This window comes from Platalea leucorodia (assembly GCF_965183815.1).
Source record: "Platalea leucorodia genome assembly, chromosome: W".
NCBI lineage: Eukaryota > Metazoa > Chordata > Aves > Pelecaniformes > Threskiornithidae > Platalea > Platalea leucorodia.
In genome coordinates this window covers 29,246,531-29,269,767 of record NC_138859.1, presented here as the reverse complement: position 1 = coordinate 29,269,767, position 23,237 = coordinate 29,246,531, and positions in this window count along the sequence as shown.

Below are 23,237 nucleotides of genomic sequence, written 5' to 3'. Positions count from 1 at the left end.
CAGTTATTAAATTACACCCTTAGATCCCTTAAAACAATCCTTAAAATAGCCCCAAAACCTACGATTGTATTTTAGAGTGGTTGATGCTGGGATGAACAGATTTAGGGACATTTTCTTAAAGTACTTGATGTCTATGTTAATTAATATATTTTATCAAAGAGCATAGGCCAAATTCAGCAGGGTGTTTATGATCTCGTCTGCCCAGTGTGGTGCTAGCACATACCCTGACCTTCTACAACTTGGGTTCTCTAGTCAGATCCCAATGGTGCTGTAAATGCTAAAATGAAGCACAAGAGCACCACTGTGAAATTTGTTGCTGTCCTGGTTTTAAGGCAGCCATTTTTCACAATGATGGGACATCAGGGAGGACATGGAGACAGCTGGGGTAAACCTTTTACAGCAAGTTCTCTGAACTGAGCATATTTACTGTACATATCATTCATAAAGACATGTGCTCCTGGAGTATCACAGACATCCTGGCCAGAGAGAGTTGAACAAAGAATGTGTATATAAAATGGGAAAAGGCATATATAAAAAAGAAAGAGATAGTAGTAATGCAAAATTCATTACCGAGAGGGCAGTAAGATGCACAGTAATAGGAGCAGTGATGATCATATGACCCTCCCTCCATTTACAAGTTTGATGGGACCCCTACTAACTCTCGTTTCATAAAATTTCCCCTTTCACCTGTCCCTGGAAAAATAAAGAATTGATTTTACAAAGTCAATTTTCAGGACCTACTTTTCAAAATTACTTCCTACTTTTCAAAATTACTTTCATGGTCTTTTAATTGGTGATAACAATCACTCTGTGCACATGGAGAGAGATTTTCCTGTTTTGGTTTTTTGTTTGCTTGCTTTTTTTCTGGGATGGACAGGCTGACAGAGCTTTCCCTGGTTTGTTCTTTGCTCATTTGTGTAAACCTTTTTTCTGTAGCACCTTTCACTTGCTGTTGCTAAATAATGAGAACCAAAATGTGCAGATCTGTTCTGAAAGAGCTCCCCTTAACTCTATTTGTATCACTTCAAATGAAAGATATATATGATTTTCTTGGATGACTTCATAATTTGATGGCACTTGGGATATTTTTCCCGTTACTCTCAAGGTGGAAAGCACAATGTTGGTGATTCGATGTGTTGCATGGGAACATCAGTGTGCTTTCTTGCTGCTACTGGGGAACTTGGTAGTAGTGACATAACTGGCTGACCTTTTGACTGAAGTAAAAAGTGACTCATGTACAGATGATACAGTGACAGCATTACAGTATATATCACATACCTAGCGCACACTGCCCTAATTGATAAGAACACACAGATCTGGAATGCAAAGAATGGGCTTCCAAGAAAGTGAAGATCAGGTGCCAAGAGCTCCAGAGCTTCTCATATATTATTTAAACAAGGTCTGGGCATGTATTATATAAGGGTAGTGCAATGTCATAAGATTTTGAGGTATATGTCTAAATAGTTCCCTAAAAATCTTTGAAGGGACAGATGTTAAATTTAGATATGTATTTTAGGCCAAAAACCTCTGTGGGCAGAATCATATGGCAAGATACAAAATTAAACATAAATAATCAACAAATAAGCTCAGATGCCTCACACAAGGTCAGATGAATGACCCTTCAGAGTTGCCTGTTTTGTCTTTGACTCAAAAGTCAGACTAGGGCAGGCTTAAAGAGTGTTTAAACAGCTAGTCTGAAATAGTCTAGAGAAATTTAATATAAATGGTTCAGAGCTTATAGAAAAACCCCAAATATTTATGTTGTGATTCATCATCATTTAGATATCTACACTGGACATCTACCTCTGAGCCATTCATGTAGGCTCCATTATAGTCTAGGGAGAGGAACAGTAATTCACCTGATATATTCTGAACATTTTCTTAAGGACAAGATGAATCATGACCTTGTTTCCCTCATTGGCTGGGATGACAAGATAAAAAATACATGGCTACCTCACTGATGTCTACATTTACTCAGATGAATCCCAGCCTTAATGACCAAGTGGAAGCTAACACTCTCTCTAATAGCTATTTGGAAGTGTCCACATTATCTGAATTGTCTTGATGAAATAAAAGTAGACTAGTGCTTAGATTTCCAAACTCTTAACCATACTCTTTGGAAGACATGTATGCATATTAATTGTAATATGTGTTACAGATAGAAAAAGCTCACTCTTTCCAAAAAGTCATAAGTTTTTACATCTGTTTAGTTACCACCAAGGTTATCGAATAGCTGAAATGTTCTTTGCACAACACTTCTTAGATTTTCAGATCACATGTTCTATATAAATATGGGGAAACATGGGAAAACATATTGCTTTGGCCTATTATTCAAGAATCTTTATTCAGAAGTGCTGTCTGTCCTTGCTGTAAAGGGGCAGACTAGGGGTCACAAGCTTAGACAAATATTAGAACTTTCCGGTAATTTTTCATCTCATATGTCAAGTTGCCAGAGGAAGAAAAGTGGAAGCAAGCAATCATTTTAACTTAGGATTCAAAGCTCTCAATTCATACACTTCAATTGTGTTGTGCCACTTCACACCTTCCACACACACTGCTTATACAATTAGTATTCTCTAAGAAACAAGTATTAGTAAAGGAGCAGCGAGTGTTCACAATGTTCTTAAAGCTTTTCTTTGCTAAAGAAAATCCATGTGAGGAAAAAGAATATTTAAAAAAAATAAGCAGAAAAGAGAGATTTAGTCAAAAGGAAAGCATCTGAGAAAATGGAAGATAAAATGAAAAAAAAAAGGGAAAGGGAATTACAGAAGGAAAAGGAAGGTGTGAAGTGGCACAACACAAAGAACAAGAGGAGGGAAAGTCAATACACCAAACCATGGGAAGCAGGACCGGCTCATTGCAGGTGCTCACACAACCATTTATTTGCAACTATGCTATAATGTTGTTGCATTTGGCAGCTACATTTCTCCAGATTTATTGTGTAAATGGTAAGCTTCCACATCCTCATTTCAGCTTCTATTCCAAAGGGCATGATTTTCATATATTCTGGATACTCAAGACATCTGACAGTGCCAACTGAAACTGCAGATGTTCATCCCCTCTGAATGTTTTATCAACACAGATGCCTACGTGCAGAAGGACAGCCAGGAGCTTCTGCCTCACTTTCACATTCTTTGTGGAAAAAAAAAATTGGACAAGTTAGAGATTATTTTTCCATCTACTGATACACTGTTTTTTATAGGGGAAAGTTCCCTTCAAAAGGAAGTGAACTCGTGTAGCAGGTGGAATTTAAAACCACGGAAAGTGATCCAGTTCTTCTCTGGTACCTCAACCCCCCCACCCCACACCTCAAAACAAAAGAAAAAAGAAACAATTATTTATTCTCCCTTCACTAAAGCCATTCCGATTTATGTCAGAGTGAGTGTACAATAAGTAAGAAAGGAATACAGCCCCAAAAATTTTTAGCAGCTTCCTTCATAAGATTCATTAATAGTATCCAAGTGAATATTTATATGAGTATATCAATATTTTAAAAGCTTGTTCTTGTATGACTTCTAAATTTTTAAAACTCTTTTTTTTATGGGAACACGTACAATGAAAAATTGGTTACCACAGGTCATTATTGAATTTCATCTACATTAATTTATGGTTCTTATTAAATACTAGAACATAGCAAATCCAAATCAAACCAAACCAATGACATGGGTTGTCCAATATAACCCTTTCATAGGAGGAACTAACAACATCATTTTACTGCCTTTTACGGTATTCAAACTTGGACAATTTCAATGGCATTGCTTTTCTCCCCTCTTGTAAATAATTTGAAGACAAAGTTCTCATGCAAGCCATGAGCCCCAAAGATATGTAAAGCAACAGCCAAACAGCAAAGTATTTTGATGCAAATTGAGTTTTCTGTGAAAATTAATGAATCTGAGACAGATATACAGTACGCAGCAAGATTCCCCCAAAACTGAAAATAGAACAGCAATAAAAATGCCAAGAAGTGATAAGGCAGCAATAACACATGAGAGATTTTATGTATCACTTGGAAAAAAATAGTTACTGTAGATGAGTGAGTGTTCTTCTCGTGCTGTATTTTCCCTCCTTTCCTTTTTTGTTTGTTTGTTTCATTTTCCTTGATTGCTGAACAGAAACGTGTCTACAAAATGATGGATTAATTAGAAGAAACATAGAGCTCTAGTTCCCACCACTACTCTCTCTTTAAAAACAGAAATAACTTCATCTCTCTAAGGTCCCTTCCAAAGTGCTCATTATTACAGTGTGGTGGGCTTTGAAAGTCATTTACATAATAGCTAATAAAAACGTACTCAGCAATACACCGGGCCCACTAAACATGGGAGATAATTACACTGGGAGAATGATATTCCACTGCCAACTCCATTTTCAAGATACATTTATTTGCCCTGTACACAGCCCTGAGCAACCAAACACGCATTAACATATCGCGTAGGTGTGCACTATTGCAATCTACATGATAGGGGAAAGGAAGAAATACAACACACTATTCTTGGCATATATGTACCACCTGAATGGTATTTTTCATGATCTCCTGCACTGGGAACATTGTATTATTCCACTGGGAAGTCATAGTGAAGAGGATATAATTATCAGCAAAGTAATGGGGATCGTCTTGCTGATGGCCAGCTATTCAAATATCTCAATATAATTGCCTTGCCCAATCTCTCCCCATTGCCTACTCTTCTGGAGAAACTCATCATTTTTTCCACTTACTCCAGCATAATGAATTCATTTTGCATTTTCTTTGTGAGAAATTAAGAGGAATAGCAATGTAATGTGTTGACATTTGAAATGCAGCATAGAAAAGTTTAGACTGGCAATTTAGTGTAATCACCCACTAGCAGGGAGAGGCTACTTATTAAATTAGTTCTTGGTGTATAGGACATGTATTTCTCAGTTGATCTCCTTTGTCTTTTTTTTTTCATTCATCCATGACTCAGTTCACTAGAAAGAAAGCAGAAAAAACCACACTCACCTCAAGTATTTTACTCTATATATTTCCCTTTGTGATCATTAATGTTGACGAAGAGGATGACTGATGGGTGAAAGTACTTACATGTACGCAAGAAAACACATCTTCTGAAAAACAGTAGAAGTTGCTATTAAAATCCCCTTTAAGTCCACATAGAATATAACTGATCATTCATTGTTATAAAAGCTCTCATGGTACTTTTCCAAACAGCCTGAGTTCATCCCTTGCTTCCTGATGAAATTTCAACATAAGCATTAACACTCTACTCCTGCTTATGCTTACTTTACAGTTTTAACAGGATACAGAATTACTCCATCCCAAGATGACTTACTTAAAAGTTGCTCTGAGTGACAGAAAAACGACTTCACATATTATATATTTGAAGTGGTGTCGTGGTTTAACCCCAGCCAGCAACTAAGCACCACACAGCCGCTCACTCACTTCCCCCTCCCCAGTGGGATGAGGAAGAGAATTGGAAGGGTAAAAGTGAGAAAACTCATGGGTTGAGATAAGAACAATTTAATAATTGAAATAAAATAAAGTAAAATAGTAGTAGTAGTAGTAGTAGTAGTAGTAGTAGTAGTAGTAATAATAATAATAATAATAATAATAATAATAAAATATACAAAGCAAGTGATGCACGATACAATTGATCACCACCTGCTGACCGATGCCCAGCCTGTTCCCGAGCAGCGATCACTGCCCCCTGGCCAACTCCCTCCAATTTATATACTGAGCATGATGTCATATGGTATGGAATAGCCCTTTGGCCAGTCTGGGTCAGCTGTCCTGGCTGTGCCCCCTCCCAGCTTCTCGCTGGCAGGGCATGGGAAGCTGAAAAGTCCTTGACTAGTGTAAGCACTACTTAGCAACAACTAAAACATCCATGTGTTATCAACATTATTCTCATACTAAATCCAAAACACAGCCCTATACCAGCTACTAGGAAGAAAATTACCTCTATCCCAGCCAAGACCAGGACAAGTGGTTACACTGGACAAATCTTGGTGGTATTTTTTTTTCATTTGTTGGTTTTACATGGATGCAAAATATAAATATAGGATATAAAATTGTGGTCATCTGTGTTTGAGATGTCAATGCAGCCTATAACTTGTAGAAAACACTGGTGATGGGCAGGTCATCCAGAAGGAGGACAGGACGGTGAAATAGTAATTACTATTAAAAACCACACTCACCTCAAGTATTTTAATCTATATATTTCCCTTTGTGATCATTGATGGTGATGAAGAGGATGAGTGATGGATGAAAGTACTTTCACCACCACATAAAAACTTTTGGGTAACACATATTAATTGCCATAATTATTTCCTGATATTTTCATAGTCTGGAAGTCTTTCAGGTGCCTCACAACAGTAAGACTACACTGTTATTTCCTTCAGGTGGGCAAAAGTATGTTTAATGTGATCCATGTCAAAAAACTTGATAATTTAAACGTAATTTATTTTTATTTTAACATGGCTTTACCTCAGCGAAAAAAAAATTGCATAATTTTAAAAATGCATTTAGCCCTACTATTAATGAGATAACAAAGTCTACACCAAGAAATATTATCTGTGGCTAAAAATGGCATCATTTCAAAACAAAAATATAAAATAATCCTCTCAGATAATAGGGGTTGATTCTGGTGTAAGGACTGGAATGGAATAAAATAAAATGGAATAGATTGTGTTTTGAATCCTTTCATGAATTTCTTCCTCTGGTAGTTTTGCTTCTTAAGTAACTAAAGTTGTGTGCTGTGACTTACTGGCTTAAAAATCCCCACAATTTCCCACAAACATTACTCAGAGCTCAACACATACTATAGTGGAGCAAGATGCCAACAGCAGGTCCTTAACAAAGCTGTTGATTTCTCAGAGTAAAATAGAGTTTTCTGCTTGAAAAGTCCTGCAATTTCCTCTTAGTGCCAACAAGTCTGCTTTCCCCTTCTCCCTCCTTACGTATACTCTGATATTTTTCTTCTGTTTCTTGCAGTTTCCAAGTCTCTGAAATATGGGCAATTATTTTTCATGGTTTTTTTCCTTGCTGAGGAGCTTTATGAGTATGCAGGCTGCTCACCACTATTCCAACCTCCTGTACTTAGCCTCTGCAAAGGAGACACGCTAATTTTCACATCAGAGCCCACTAGTTTGTAAACTTGTCTTACACCATTAATTTCAGGAACCTTCCAATGTCTTTCAATGGGAAACTATCAGTCAAATGCGTTTAGTTTGCGGAAACAGCAGTCGTACCACCAAGAGCGACGACAAATACAACTGTAATTTGTTAAGAATAGAATTTCTTCAGTTATGAATGCATACATTGTCAATGGTGAGTGAAAGGAAGAGGAAAAAGGGAGAGGTGGAGGGGGAGAAAGTAAAAGAGACAGGAAGTGCCACAATAGGCTCCAAAACTTTCTGCGTTAGTAAAAAGCTGTCAGCATTCAGCCTGCGTTTCTGAATGACTATTGTTAAAAAAGTGTTAAAAAATCAGACTGGTTCTATTGTTCATCTCCAGGAAAAAAAAAAAAAAAGACCTGAAATTTTAAAGGCTATTTTTAAAGGATCCTATTTAAAGTTTTGGCAGACTAGGGAACTTAATCACTATATGTCATTTTTCTAAATATAAATGAGAAAGCTGTTAAAAAAAGAAAGAGAAAAAGAATCCACGGTATTTTTGGGTTTGAAAAGCCCCCCTACTGCTGACTGCATTGCTTTTTTATCCCTCCTTCCTCAGCACAATTACGTCCCAGACTACAGAAAGAGCCCTTTCCCCACTAAGAGCACACGGAGCCGCTGTGAGCATGACTGGGTGCCCTGGTGAACTGAAAAGAAGGAGGCAGCAGGTCCCATGAAGGTGACAGTTGTGTTGAGACATCTGCTGATCACTGCCACCTGTGCCTGGGAATTAAAAAGAGTGACGAGGGAGACACGAACCCAGATCCCACCAGCTGCTTGAGGCAGGTTCTGCTGTTTTTCTCTAAAAAAATGCCAAATATGTCAGGATTCTGAGTCAAGAGTATGGTGCCCAGGGGTTACTGCAATACGAATTTTGGTATTAGTGAGAGATGACTAGTAAAGGTGACCTAAAGTTGCCTATGGGTGTAATGGGTTCATGGAGTGGGAAATTAAGTGACAGCAATAGCGGCCCCCAGAGCAGCGACGGAGGATGGGCACCCAGCTCTCAGGGACCCCTTTGAAAACCTCCAGGCTGTTTGCTACCTCTTTTCTCAGGCTTTCCATTTCACGGCTAAGAGGTATTTCACATTTTCCTCATCCCCTTTTCACACTGCAGGGCCCTCTGGTCCATCATCACCCTCCTCCTCACCTTCATCATGCCTACAGCTTTTTAAGGCTTAGTTGTGACCTGTCCCAAATTGAGAAAAAACTCTATATTCTCATGCTCATGCCCTTCAAAAGAGACTTAAGGGGAAAAATGAACTGCAAAGCTGCTCACCTCCTAGATTTGCACAGTGGCTCTCAACGCTGGTGTTGCGCAGCATTTCCCTCTCGGTCTTAGCTGGATATTTCTTACCTCAGGATATGTAAGGAGGTACCCTAAGGCATCCCCCCCAGGTCAGGATGTAGAGTTACAGATATGAGGATAATGAGGAGCCATGGGCTATGGTGTTTTTCAGCACGCTCTTGTCATCCGGCTCTCTACATCTCTGTTTCAGCAGGCTGCTGAGTGCCACATCCCCTCTCTGTCAGGCTGGTTTGCTGGATCAGGCCTCAGCCCTGACACAGCAGGAGTGGTGCTGATGGAGGGAGGAATCAATCAAAAGATATGAGGAGTCTTATATATATATTTCTTTTGGGGGGGCGCAGGGGATGTCTGCCATTTATTATTTGCAGTTTGCAGTCTGGATTATGACTGTGTCTGCCAGTTACTACTAAATTAGCCTGAAAGAGAACCCACTGGGTGACTTGATTTTTTTTATTTATTTTTGGTAGGTTTACCTAGCTCCATGCCTTATAACATCTATTCTTTAAATCAGTCTGTGTCTCACACTGGCTATGCTTTAATTCAGAGACCAAATCTGCTGGCACTGTGTTATTTTGGTGAGCCCTCTGTGGCACACATCAAGCCCTGCTCATCGTACAAAGTGCCATTTGTCACAACTGGTCTCCTGTTCAAGAGCCTGGAATAGAAGAGGTGTTATCAGTCATGAATGACACGTGCTAGCATACACGAAAGTGAATCTTCCTTCGGCCTATCTTGTACATACATTTAAACATGATTTGGTACATTAATCTCTATATATCTCTTTTTCTTTTAAATAGGGTTGTCAACCTGCTATGGCATATATATGCTTTCCACCTTAAGTAAATAAATTTGGCAGAGTTTTTACCGGCTCTTAAATGACTTAAGGCTAATAAGGCAGATATCCTGGTGGGAGTCTGTTATAGACCACCCAACCAGGATGAAGAAACAGATGAAGCATTCTACAAGCAGCTGGCTGAAGTCTCACGATCGCTAGCCCTTGTTCTCGTGGGAGACTTCAACTTACCAGATTTCTGCTGGAAATACAACACAGCAGAGAAGAAGCAGTCTCGGAGGTTCCTGGAGTGTGTGGAAGATGATAACTTCCTGATGCAGCTGGTAGGCGAGCCAACCAGGGGAGGTGCCCCACTGGACCTGCTGTTTACGAACAGAGAAGGCCTGGTGGGCAATGTGGTGGTCGGAGGCCATCTTGGGCACAGCGACCATGAAATGATAGAGTTTTCAATTCTAGGAGAAGTAAGTAAGGGGGTCAGCAAAACCACTACCCTGAACTTTAGAAAGGCAGACTTCGGCCTGTTTAGAGGCCTGGTTGAGAGAGTCTTTTGGGAGGCAGTCCTGAAGGGTAAAGGAGTCCAGGAAGGCTGGATGTTATTCAGGAAGGAAGTCTTAAAGGTGCAGGAGCAGGCTGTCCCCATGTGCCAAAAGACGAGCAGGCAGGGAAGAAGACCGTCCTGGCTGAACAGAGAGAGAGCTTTGGATGGAACTCAGGAAAAAAAAAAAAGTTTACCGCCTTTGGAAGAAGGGGCAGGCAACTCAGGGGGACTACAAGGACATTATTAGGTTATGCAGGGAGAAAATTAGAAAGGCAAAGGCCCAGCTAGAACTTAAACTGGCTGCTGCAGTTAAGGATAACAAAAAATGCTTTTACAAATATATCAGTAAGAAAAGGAGGGCCAAGGAGAATCTCCAGCCTTTATTGGATGTGGAGGGAAACATCGCCACAAAGGATGAGGAGAAGGCTGAGGTACTTAATGCCTTCTTTGCCTCAGTCTTTAATAGTCACACTGGCTATCCTCAGGGTATTCAGCCCCCTGAGCTGGGAGATGGAGATGGGAATCAGAATGAAGCCCCAATAATCAAAGAGGTAACAGTTAGCGACCTGCTCCTCCACCTGGATGCCCAAAAGTCTCTGGGGCCAGATGGGATCCACCCGAGGATACTGAGGGAGGTGGCAGAGGAGCTCGCTGTCACGTCCCACCTGGGGAGGAGGGGGGAGGAGTGACTAAGATTCGCAAATCCTCTCGGTGTGGATTAAGGTGGGCCAACACTCAAGGTCCGTACACAAACACCAGCTTTAATAGAAAGCTTCTATAGAGACAAATATTGAGTACAAATATTCGATACCTGCCAACCCTCTCATGGTTATATCTACCGCAGCTATGAGGCTTCATGGAAAGTCAAGGTAGGCCATGCAGTACTTGACTACAATTTAACAACTTTTTAACAACTTAATCACCTTAGGAAAAGTGAAAGAGAGAGAGAGAGAGAGAAGGAAAAGAGAATCACCAGTCCTGGATCCAGCGTTGGTCCTGCCAACAGGGGTATTCGGTGAGGAAAAAGGAGAAGAGTGAGGAGGAGAAGTGAAGGTTCTTATAGAGATGTTGATTCTGCGCAGGGTGTTCGGTGATAATTCCATAAATCAAGCATGCACACTGTCATACAAACTACAGCACATTTATCAGGCTACATGATTAGTATAAACCCGCCTAAATTTACACTTACTGGTTAGTGATTAACATTTCGTACACTATTGGTTTACTTTATTTAAATTAGCCTCACTTGCTATGTAAATTAGCACGCATGCTCCTTTCAGGTGGGGGGGGCAAGTCTTTTCGGTCCTGAATTGAGTCAGTGGTCGTGATCTCCCCTCGCCACATTTACCTTTCACCCAGTTTCTGCAGTTTTATCAAACTTCATGCTTCTCTGGCCACCGTCCAGTCTTTGGTGCCAAGATGTTCACTTTTATTGGCTTGTTAGCTCTTCTTCAAGGTTAGAGCCATTAGTTTTCCACACTTCATTATCTTTTAGCTCCCTCCCAAATTCCTTTCCCAAGGCACAAGTGGTTAGTAGTTTTGCTAATTGGAAAATTACATCAGGGACCAGTCAAACCAAGAGGAGTGATACCAGGACTGTCCCCCAGGCAGTAGGTGGGGGGGGGGGGAAGGAATAAGATGCTTCACAGACCACGGGGAATGGGGCCAAGGCAAGGCTGCCCTGTCTCCACAGGGCTCCCTCCCTCACCCTCACTCCAGGGTACTGTCCGGTCCTGGGTCCTAGCGACCGTCACTCTGCATTGTGGTTTTAGCACCCAGGCTGTTTGAGACATCTTGTTGTTTTGCACTAGCAGTTCTCTACACTCGCCAAGCCGCTTTCCATCATTTACCAGCAGTCCTGGTCAACCGGGGAGGTCCCAGCTGACTGGAAGTTAGTTAATGATGTGACGCCCATCTATAAGAAGGGTTGGAAGGAGGATCTGGGGAACTACAGGCCTGTCAGCCTGACCTCGGTGCTGGGGAAGGTCATGGAGCAGATCATCTTGACTGCCATTACGCGGCACGTGCGGGACAATCAGGGGATCAGTCCCAGCCAGCATGGGTTCATGAAAGGGAGGTCCTGCTTGACCAACCTGATCTCCTTCTATGACAAGGTGACCCGCTTAGTGGATGAGGGGAAGGTTGTGGATGTTGTCTACCTGGACTTTAGCAAGGCCTTTGACGCTGTCTCCCACAGCATTCTCCTGGAGAAGCTGGCTGCTCATAGCTTGGATAAGTGCACTCTGCGCTGGGTTAAAAACTGGCTGGACGGCCGAGCCCAGAGAGTGGTGGTGAATGGAGTCAAATCCAGTTGGCAGCTGGTCACGAGTGGTGTTCCCCAGGGCTCAGTGTTGGGGCCGGTCCTGTTCAATATCTTTATCGATGATCTGGATGAGGGGATTGAGTGCACCCTCAGTAAGTTTGCAGATGACACTAAGTTGGGTGGAAGTGTCGATCTGCCTGAAGGTAGGAAGGCCCTGCAGAGGGACCTGGACAGGCTGGATCGTTGGGCTGGGGCCAACTGTATGAGGTTCAACAAGGCTAAGTGCCGGGTCCTGCACTTGGGTCACAACAGCCCCATGCAACGCTACAGGCTTGGGGAGGAGTGGCTGGAGAGCTGCCTGGCAGAAAAAAGGACCTGGGGGTGTTGGTTGACAACTGCCTGAACATGAGCCAGCAGTGTGCTCAGGTGGCCAAGAGGGCCAATGGCATCCTGGCTTGTATCAGGAATAGTGTGGCCAGCAGGACCAGGGAGGTGATAGTGCCCCTGTACTCGGCACTGGTGAGGCCGCACCTCGAGTACTGTGTTCCGTTTTGGGCCCCTCACTGCAAGGAGGACATTGAGGTGCTGGAGTGTGTCCAAAGAAGGGCAATGAAGCTGGTGAAGGGTCTAGAGCACAAGTCTTATGAGGAGCAGCTGAGGGAGCTGGGGTTGTTTAGTTTGGAGGAGAGGAGGCTGAGGGGAGGCCTTATTGCTCTCTACAACTACCTGAAAGGACGTTGTAGGGAGGTGGGGGTCGGTCTCTTCTCCCAAGTAACAAGCGATAGGACTAGAGGAAATGGCCTCAAGTTGTGCCAGGGGAGATTTAGATTAGATATTAGGAAAAATTTCTTCACGGAGAGAGTGGTTAGGCATTGGAATAGACTGCCCAGGGAAGTGGTACAATCACAGTTCCTGGAAATATTCAAAAAATGTGTGGCTGTGGTTCTTAGGGACATGGTTTAGAGGTGGACCTGGCAGTTAGGTTAATGGTTGGACTCAATGATCTCAGAGGTCTTTTCCAACCTTAATGATTCTATGATTCTATGACTTAGTCACAGAAGTTTTTGATGGCTATGTTTATAGCTATGAATTAAATAAATCCCTGGGACTGTTCAGTCACAGAGGTGAAAAAGCACAAAATGACTTGCATTGAAGCTGTTAATCCACACAGACCTAAGAAGAGGATGGCCACCTTCCAACTACCTGTTGGGTCTTTAACCCATGCTAATGATCAGCGATGAAGAGGAATTATTTGGGAGTGTATCAGTTGGTTCGGACCAAAACCAGGCCAGGAACACTTCCAACAACAGTGTAGACAATCACATTCAGTGCACAGAAATGTGATATTTAATTTACTGGTATAGATAGAGCCCAAGTGACCACTCACTAGGATGTTCCGACATCTCCTTTTGACTGGAGGTGAGAGGAAGAGATAGGTGGATAAATAGATATATAATTGTCTTAATACACTGCTCTTTTTAGGACATTATTCGGTCATTTTCTCAGACTAATAAAGCTGGGGATAAGTATAGTCTACTTATTTCTGACTTGGTCATTACCAAAGACAACTAGTCATCATCTTTTCTGAAACAACAAAGACAGTTTATTCACTTGTTATTTTTAATGTTTTTATTACATCATAACAACAAGTTTTTGTTCCACTGAGATCCTAAGGGAAGACAGCAAGACTAATCTTGTCCAGGACTGAATATTCTAAGTGCTAAATAAAACGACTTTAGGAAAAGCCCCTTCCCCAATTACTTCTATTCATGGAGGAATTTTCCATTACAGCTCTGAAGTTGATGCAATTTTTATGCATTATAAGGCCTCACTCTATCAATTTATTGCCCCTCAAATGAGTGCATTAATACTGATGGCAGCTAAACACATTGCAAATATGTTCTGCCCATTAATGCCCTGGAATAGAGTCATCATCCCATTTCATTCTGACTGCAGTGGTGGGACTGATGGGTATAGAGAAGGATCTGAAATAAAAACTGAGAACCAAGTATCTTCAGAGATCAGGGCTCATATCCACTAGTAGCAGTTCAGATCTGCTAAAGGTTCACAGTCCATTACTTGTCCCTGACATCTTGAGACTCATAGCCATAAAGAATATTTCACCCAAAATAAATTTGAGGACTGCAGTGGAAGCATTTAGGGGTATACACACTTCCTGACCTCGATGGACATATGCCATGGAGTACCCAATACCCATTATTCACATATTCAGGAGAAAAACAAAAGGATATTTAAATGTGGTTTCCCACTACTCCAGTTTTCCTACTGAACTCTGCAAATGCTTGCTTGGTGCCCACTAGCCTGAGAGGAAGTGGTTATATCCTGATCCTCTTCAGAACAGCTGCCTATGAAGTGTCACACTTGCTGGGCCTCCATTTGGAGGAGAAAGAACAGGAGGCAATTTCTGGAAACATGAGAGGCAAATCCACCCCTGCTTTACTCCATCTCGGTGCCTCAGGTTAATAAAAAAACTATAGTCCTGAATGCTACATGGAGATGAAGGACTGTGATGGCATGTAATTTCCAAACACTGAAATATTTCATTTTGGAACTAAACACTGCCATGGGAAAGCATGCCTCTTCCTCTGTCTTCCTCTTGCCTGAAAAGTTCAGAAGTTATGTATATGTACATGTGTATATATAAAAATTATGTCTGAGCGCACAATGTATATATTACATATATTTAATACATGCATATATTGCATATATATGTGCACTGGTCGTGGAGACCAGTGACAAGTGGCATTCCTCAGGGGTCGGTATTGGGACAGGCACTGTTTAACATCTTTGTCAGCGACATGGACAGTGGGACTGAGCGCATCCTAAGCAAGTGTGCCAATGACACCAAGCTGTGTGGTGTGGTTGACACGCTGGAGGGAAGGGATGCCATCCAGAGGGACCTTGACAGGCTGGAGAGGTGGGCCCATGCAAACCTCATGAAGTTCAACAAGGACAAGTGCAAGGTCCTGCATGTGGGTCGGGGCAATCCCAAGCACAAATATAGGCTGGGTGGAGAATGGATTGAGAGCAGCCCTGAGGAGAAGGACTTGGGGGTGTTGGTTGATGAGAAACTCAACACTACCCGGCAATGTACACTTGCAGCCCAGAAAACCAGCCGTATCCTGGGCTGCATCAAAAGAAACGTGACCAGCAGGTTGAGGGAGGAGATTCTCCCCCTCTACTCTGCTCTGGTGAGACCCCACCTGGAGTACTGCGTCCAGGTCTGGGGCCCCCAACATAAGAAGGACATGGGCCTGTTGGAGCGGGTCCAGAGGAGGGCCACGAAGATGATCAGAGAGCTGGAGCACCTCTCCTATGAGGAAAGGCTGAGAGAGCTGGGGTTGTTCAGCCTGGAGAAGAGAAGGCTCCAGGGAGACCTTATAGCAGCCTTCCCGTACCTGAAGGGGGCCTACGAGAAAGCTGGAGAGGGACTTTTTACAAGGGCATGTAGTGATAGGACAAGGGGTAATGGCTTTAAACTGAAAGAGGGTAGATTTAGATTAGATATAAGGAAGAAGTTCTTTACTATGAGGGTGGTGAGGCACTGGCACAGGTTGCACAGAGAAGTTGTGGATGCCCCCTGTCGCGGATGGAGTGAGAGCGCACTTGTAAGAGCAATATGTTTATTGATAACAAAGTTTGATAATAAATGCGACAGTGGTTTAATGAGATTCGATGGCAAGATACACTTGATTATTTACTGTATAGAGGACAGGGTCAGACAAGACCATCAGGGAGACCCTCCCATTGAGTCATGAGGTTCAGAGAGGACCCCCTTGCTTTCTAAACTCCTTCTCAAAGAGGAGTCTAGGTGCGGCTGGATCCAGTCCTAGTCCCAGACTTGGTCAACGGTTTACGTCTAAAGGATTATATATGCACAATCAATCCTTTATATCACTTAGCTAAGATTTCAAAGTTTAGCATGCTATTAGTCACTTACCGAGGACCTGTTGTGGCAAGGAATCTCTCAACCTCGAGGAGTAACCTTGAGAGGCGTCCCTACTCAAGGGGACATCCTGGCGTGCAGCCCGCTGCCGTGCAGGAGAGCTCAAAGGACTCTTGGGCTGCTCACTATTTATGGGGGTAAGATGATTGACTCATAGTCATATTTACATACCGACTGAGTATGTTAGTTTCTTCCAAATCTAGCTTGAGTTGGACACTGACCAGCACTGTGGTTAGGTAGACACATTGCCATAAATTAGCCCTTGGCTGTTGTGTTGTTGTCTGTCTCCCCTGAATCCACTTTGAGCTGGATGCATCCATCACAACTGCCACTGGTGATTATCACTTGAGCAGGGCCATGGGAAAAGGTCAGATGTGGGGGGGGAGGCAGGAGGGTACAGGGGGAGCACACCACCACACCCCCTCCCTGGAAGTGTTCAAGGCCAGGCTGGATGGGGCTTTGAGCAACCTGGTCTAGTGGAAGGTGTCCCTGCCCATGGCAGGGGGGTTGGAACTAGATAATCTTTAAGGTCCCTTCCAACCCAAGCCATTCTATGATTCTATTCTACATAACTATGCACATATACATATAACTATGCACTGGCAAAATCGCAGCTATATTAACAAAGTGTCTCGGTCTCGTATCCTACTATTATTCAAAGTTAGGGTGCCCTCCATACACCACAGGGGATTAAAAACATGGAAATTTCAAGAATAAAAACTTGTTGAGCTCAAGTTTTTTAAGCCACCAAACACCACCTAAATGCAAAAAGAAAAAATAAAATAAAAAAGTACATGGACTTTCTTTTTTTTTTTTGTTTGGTTCAAGGGTGTTTTTGTCACATTTTTTGTTTGGAATCTCACTTAAAGAATTTTATTCCTGGACTTCCGGGGGGGGGGGGCTTTTATAAGTAGAAGAAACTAAAAATAAAACCAGCAGATTATGTACATGAAATAAAAAGCTGGGAGAAAAATAATAATTAAAAAAAAGACTCTGAGCTTGAAGGTTTACAAACTGTCTGCAACTACCTCCAGAAGAATGAGTTACATTGGGATCATAAGAATGCCTCTGACCACCTGTTCATGTCAGGAAAATAGCTACCTCCTTTTCTCTTGCCTTTTCTTATTTTTGTTGCCTCAAGGTTGGACTGCAGCTATGTAGGCAGAGAGATGACTTTGATCCGAGAGGGAGTGAGCGCTGGTGTGGAGTGCAGTGGGCAATGGCAGGGGATGCACCCTACTGTAGAGACCCAAACCAACACCCATAGGTAGCTTACACTTGATCTGGAGAACCCAGACCATTTTGAAAGCCCAAATGTAAATAATTTTATTTCCAAAGTCAACTCCTTATAGTCTTAGAGTCCTGCACATTTGCAGTCTCTGTCTGGGTCAAATAAAAGTTGCTGGCTTTACTCAATCAAATTCTGAATGTGTTACAACTCTCTTATTTGACAGACCTTTCCTCTATACGCGAACACTTGGGGTCAAGTGAGCTCCTCCCATATATAAACATCTCAGTTAATCAGGAATAGGATCACCAAAGTTTTTCAGCGAGATCCTCAAGTCATTCCTGTGAGACCCGAATTTCACCTCTTTCATGGTGCACCACAATGCTCATCTGTCTCCTCAGGGTGACAGTAAGAAGAATAATGATGGAGGCTGTCACAACTGATACTTGTTGCTGTGGGAGGTGGGGACTTAATCTGTAAAGTTTGTAAGTTAAGGGAAGTATTTTATGCTTAATTAAGGGGGGGGGGGGGGTGTACTGGAAGATGCCTTGAGTTTAACATAGGCAATTACCAGTTTGAAGTAGGATAAATAAAAGGAATAAACTTTTCTCAGCTGCACTGTGAAGGCAAGAAGAGAATTTGACCCATTAACATTGTTGCACTGTGCCCCTTAACTATTATTTTAATGTTGTCTCTCTCACTTATCAGTACTGCTAATTACAAAGCATTCTTTGTGAGTGCCATCAGTGCGCTCAGTGTTGTAATCAAACAATCAAGCCTGAACTGGGGAAGGATGTTCTCAAATTGGAAAAATTAGCTGAAAAACAGAATGGGAATTTGGAGCCACCTATTCTCCTGTTCTAAAGCTTCAGGCAGAACCTCTGTGAGAGGCCAACAAGGAACTGTTGCAGGGGGCCTCATTAAGATCTCAAGTCAGCAAAGCACTTAAGTATGTGATAGAGTCAAAAGGATTTAATAACTCAGTTGAAGTTAAGTGTCAAGTGAGGGTCTAAATCTGGAAGAATATACTTTATGGTCTATTTCTTTGGAATATTGTCTTTTCTGAAGTGAAAGAAGGGAAGAGCTCAGGCTTTCTCTAAAGTCAATTGTGCTAAGTCCCAAGTCCTACCTTCTAGCAAATCTACCAATAAAGATAACTGAGATGATGTGTTAAGCTACCAGAACTGTGCAAAAATCATAACTTCTTTTCCTTTTCCTGTCAAAATGCAAATATTCTTTAAAAAAAGATAATTTTTGCATTATTTAAAAATATGCGTGCTGCAGCCCATTGCACAGTGATATTTTTACACTACTCATTTTCTTTTCTTCAGCATAGTTTAAACTTCACTTTTATGCCAACTCATACTTTACAATCGCTCCTAGTTACATCTTCCCTCCCTGTGCCTCAGTTTCCCCACCATTTAAATGGAGGAGAATGATGTCAGTGTTCCTTGCAATATAGTCTGAAATACAGAGTTCAACAGAGCTGCATGTTATGGAATAAACAATATGCTTGAAATTAAATAAATAAATAAGAAAAGATAAATAAATAAAACAGAAAAGCAATTCAGGATAGATTGATTAGGGGGAAAAAAAGCCCCTTAATTTCAATCTTAGTAAACCAGGTGTAATTTATATTTTTTTCCTTAGGCAATTTAATCACTTCTCAATAACAAAACTGATTATTTAGCCACAGACAGTTCTGCTCAGAGTAGTCACTTTTATTAATAAGATCCAGTCTGATCTGATTAGAAAACAAACTTCAGAAACATCTCCTATTAGTTTCTATTCATCTCAGCAGCAATTTAATGTGCAGCTGATGCCTCATCAAAAAAAAAAAAAACCACAACAAAAAACAAAAACAACAACAAAACCCCACAGTGGAACATTTTACAAGCATTCCCACCAATATATTAGCTATTTAGTTTTGCCTTTTTTTCCCCCCTTACTCCCAGTTACTCAAAAGGTAAACATTTGTAGATGACAAGGCTGTCAATATTGCATCTTTTGTTCAAAGCGAAATTAAACAAAAAGAGATGAGCAGCTGCCTGGAAAGGATGAGGAATTTGCATTACAAAGGAGGCATATAAATCTTTCATCAAGCTTTAAATGAAAATGCTGTATAAGCCAGGTTTATCATAGAGGTACTGACCAATACAGTCTCAAAGTGGGTACCTTCTTTCTTTCCTTGCAAAAAGCACTGTTCTAAAATCAAGCAATATACCAGGGAAACAAAAGCAAGGGTCTGTAGCAGTTGAAGTACTAAAAACACATTCACAGTTCTTCTTGCTGCTGTCTTACTGATGACAACATTGCTTTCACCCCAAGTGTGTGCAGTTTGGAAATATGTCTTCAGACTTCTGCCTGTAACCTTTATTTTCTCTTCTCTGGTGATTTCAAATGTAGCGGACTCCTGAGCATGGTAAAGTTGTGTTCGCAGGTGGGCATTTTGAATGCTGACAGCAAGGAGTAAGAGGGAGCAAATTTCATGGAGTTGAAGAAGTAAAATAAAATGGGGGAAGGGGGGAACAGGGTAGAGAAATTAAGGCATCACAACTTGCTTAAGATTTCAGAAGAAAGGAAGATGCAGAATCTGCATCCTCTCACTGAAGAATCCTACCTCTGTGCTCATAAGAAAACATAACTCACTAAGCCACATCTGTACCCATTAATTAAATGTCTAACTTTTCCCTCAGATTCAGCAGTTTGCATAAAAAGCACAGAGGAGCACTGCCAGCAAAAGGCTGCTGCTCCTCCTGAAGAAGACACAACACAGGATTCAGCAGTAAACCAGCTGGGAATACAGCTTGCCTTTCCTCCCAGTCACAAAACCCAGTGCTTGTAGCTCTTTGGGGTACAATGCTGCCTCTTGACCAACTACTTGTAACTACTTTCATCCTCACTCTGGTACCCAATTAGTACTTTGTTAGCCACACACCTGCAGTGCTTTCACCCAGAGGTCACTAAACCTCATGGGCCTGATTCTCCAATCACTGCTCCAGCCCCAATCAGAAATCATCCCATTAAATCAACAGCTTTAGAGGAGCCTAAATAAAAGGGGAATGAGGTGATCTGTAACATTAATCCTTTTCCTCTCTGTTTTTCCAGCATATGCACCCTTTGGCTATCTGTCATTGCTGTGAAAGTAATTAGCTAACAGGAACGTTCCTTCTAATTAGGGCTGGGAAAAAGCAAGAACAAATGCAACTCTATAGTAGGCTATTGTAGTGTTTCTCTGAATCCTTCTGGAGCTGCTACATCTCAGGAAGAGCAGTCAGGAAACTTGACTGATGTAGTAACCTAATCAGCAGTATGCTAAATAAGTCATTCATGATGACTGCTTTGTGTTTTGGCCTCATCAAAATTTGGGCCTACTACAGCATGGGGAGAAAAGCCCTGGGAAGTAAAATGAGAGCAGGGAGAGACAAATGTAAATAGAAAATGTGTTTCTGAATTGTGCCACAGGGACTAGTCTGAATATAAGCTACTGGTAAATGATGGTGTTTCACTCGAAGGATATTGTCCAGTGGTGCTAATATAAAGAAATAAAGTTTCAAAGAATTATCACAGCATAATGTTGACTCAAAAGCACTGTCTCCAAGACTTTTAAGCTAAAAGAAATCTCCTCAAGAGAGGTGTATATGTAGCTATGAAAAAATAACATTACCACCTACATTTCGGGACCAATATTACACTAACTTTTCATCTCAGTAAATTCAATGTTTGATGCAGTAAAGTCTCATACTTGGCTGGGGGGACAGAGGGGAATATAATACATTTTAAAATTTCTGTGCATCTGGCACAGAGGATGGCTTGAATTTAAGAAGAACAAATGGTACAGATAATGCACGTTAGGGAGGGCTGAACTAATGAGCATAAACTAAGAAAACACTGACATTTTAACATGCAGGAGGTTGGTGTAACCCTTAGATATACATTATTTTCACACTTGTGAGCAAAAGATGATACTGAAAAATATGGTGGAAAAGAGCATTTACGAAGTATACTGGCCTTTAGGGAAAGAGAGAATACTCAAACCCTCACAAAGCAGGCCATTCTCATAGTGTTTATATCTTAGCATACAGAGCCAAAAAATTTACAGCATTTGGATGAAGAATGTTACTCCATAACTTTCTACTTGAGCCTGCTGAGAGACCCTTCTGAGAAACACAGGCTTTAGTGATCTGTCAAGAATGCTGTTGCTTAATGATCAAAGCTTTGGATTTAACACTTTTATGCTCAAATCTTGGCCACGTCTGCTTTTCTGAGGTCACTTAGTGAATGCCACACCATACTTTGTACAGACCTTGAAAAAGTCCCTGAGGTTTCCTATTTCTACAGTTGTGTAGAGTCGTGAATTTCCTTATTTTCAGACAGGGAAAAGAGAAACTAAGGTAGGATTATTTGACAGCAATTCAGTTCAGGGTTGGCTGTTTTACCATCAAGATTTTGAATGAAACAGAATCAGTAGAACTGGTATTAGTACCTATACACATCACTGTAGTCTCAATTAATTAGAAAGGAATCAAATGAGTGATGCATTCTGCTTAACTGATGACCATGTGAGGAAGTAACGTCTGTCTATAAAAGCATCAATAGTGTAAATACTTTGGAAGCAGACGGATTTCTGAGGCAGGCAAGACTCACAAAGACGTAGGGCTAAAAGGAGAAAGAAACAAGGATAGGCCAGGCTGAGAAGTTATTTCCATAACTTTGTCGTTTGCTAATTTGAATTGCTGGTAATAGCACACTCCTTGGACTGTTATAGTAATATAGCTGCTTTTACGGATAAAGTGGATGACTGCAGTCAGCAGATATCCTTGTGTCTGTTCCCTGCTTCACTACTAAATTTGTTTTATGGTCATAAGCAAGTCAGTAGGACTGAACTTGTCCAAACAGTATAGGTTGGATCCAGTCTTAAAGCTGGGAACCTATACAATGTCATGCCATTTTCACTAGAGGATTAGTGTAATGAAAACACAGTTTCCAATAGGTCTATTCCATCACTGATTTTTTTTTATTATTTTCCTTTCTTTTTTTTCAGTTCAAGTTTACTGCAAAATGGAAAGCTGAGGCAGGAATTATGATAAGACAGCCTCTCCCACAGATTGCTGCTGCCAGTATTCTTGTGTCTGATGCTAGTTTTTCTCATTATATTCAGTGTATCTGAAACTAAGCTCCACTACAGGTAGCTAGCCTATGGCAGTGAGTAGAGGAAATAGCATTTTCAGTAAGCTAGAGAAAATTCATGTAAAAATGTAAGCTGATGTTATTAAGTTGGTTGTTGATGCAGTAGAAGTACTGAAGCTTGCTTGTTTAGACAGCTGGCTGTGGTCAAATTAAGCATGCCTGAAATTTGAATAGAACCACATCTTAAATAAAAGATGACAAACAATTATATCCCATGTTTACTTTTGTGCTAAGGAGAACTGTGACATTTCATTTTGAGTAGCTTCTTCGGCAATGTAAGGATGTGAAAAATTCTATTCCTCTTTTGCTCGAAGTTAAGGCTGTGTGAAGTTGAGGCTTTCTCTCAGAAGTTTCCTGTGATGTGGTAATGCAAGGAAAAGTCTTTTTTCACAAAAAGTGTATCCCAGCTTTCATCCAGGCACAGGCAGTCAGTGATTCCATGCCTCTTTAATTCAGAAATTCCCTCATTTTTACATCTTTTCCTTTTGGGTGTTGGAGGTACTTTTCTAATTAGTTCCATAGCCATCATTCCTAGCCAACACCAATTCAGTATCTGAAAAAAGCCCTGGTGTTTTGACTGCTGGCTTCTCATCTTAGTTTTGCCTTACAGATAGCTCTGAAAATAGTTAATGGGGTTCTCTGTTTACATATTTATTGATCTGAATGATACTGTTGATCATTCCACATCACATCATCTCACTTTAAGATAAGCTATGGTATGATGAATATAACAAACTTGTCCCTTGTGGGTTTTGTTTTTGTTTTTTTTTGGGGTGAGGGTGAGGATTTTTTTTAGTATAAAT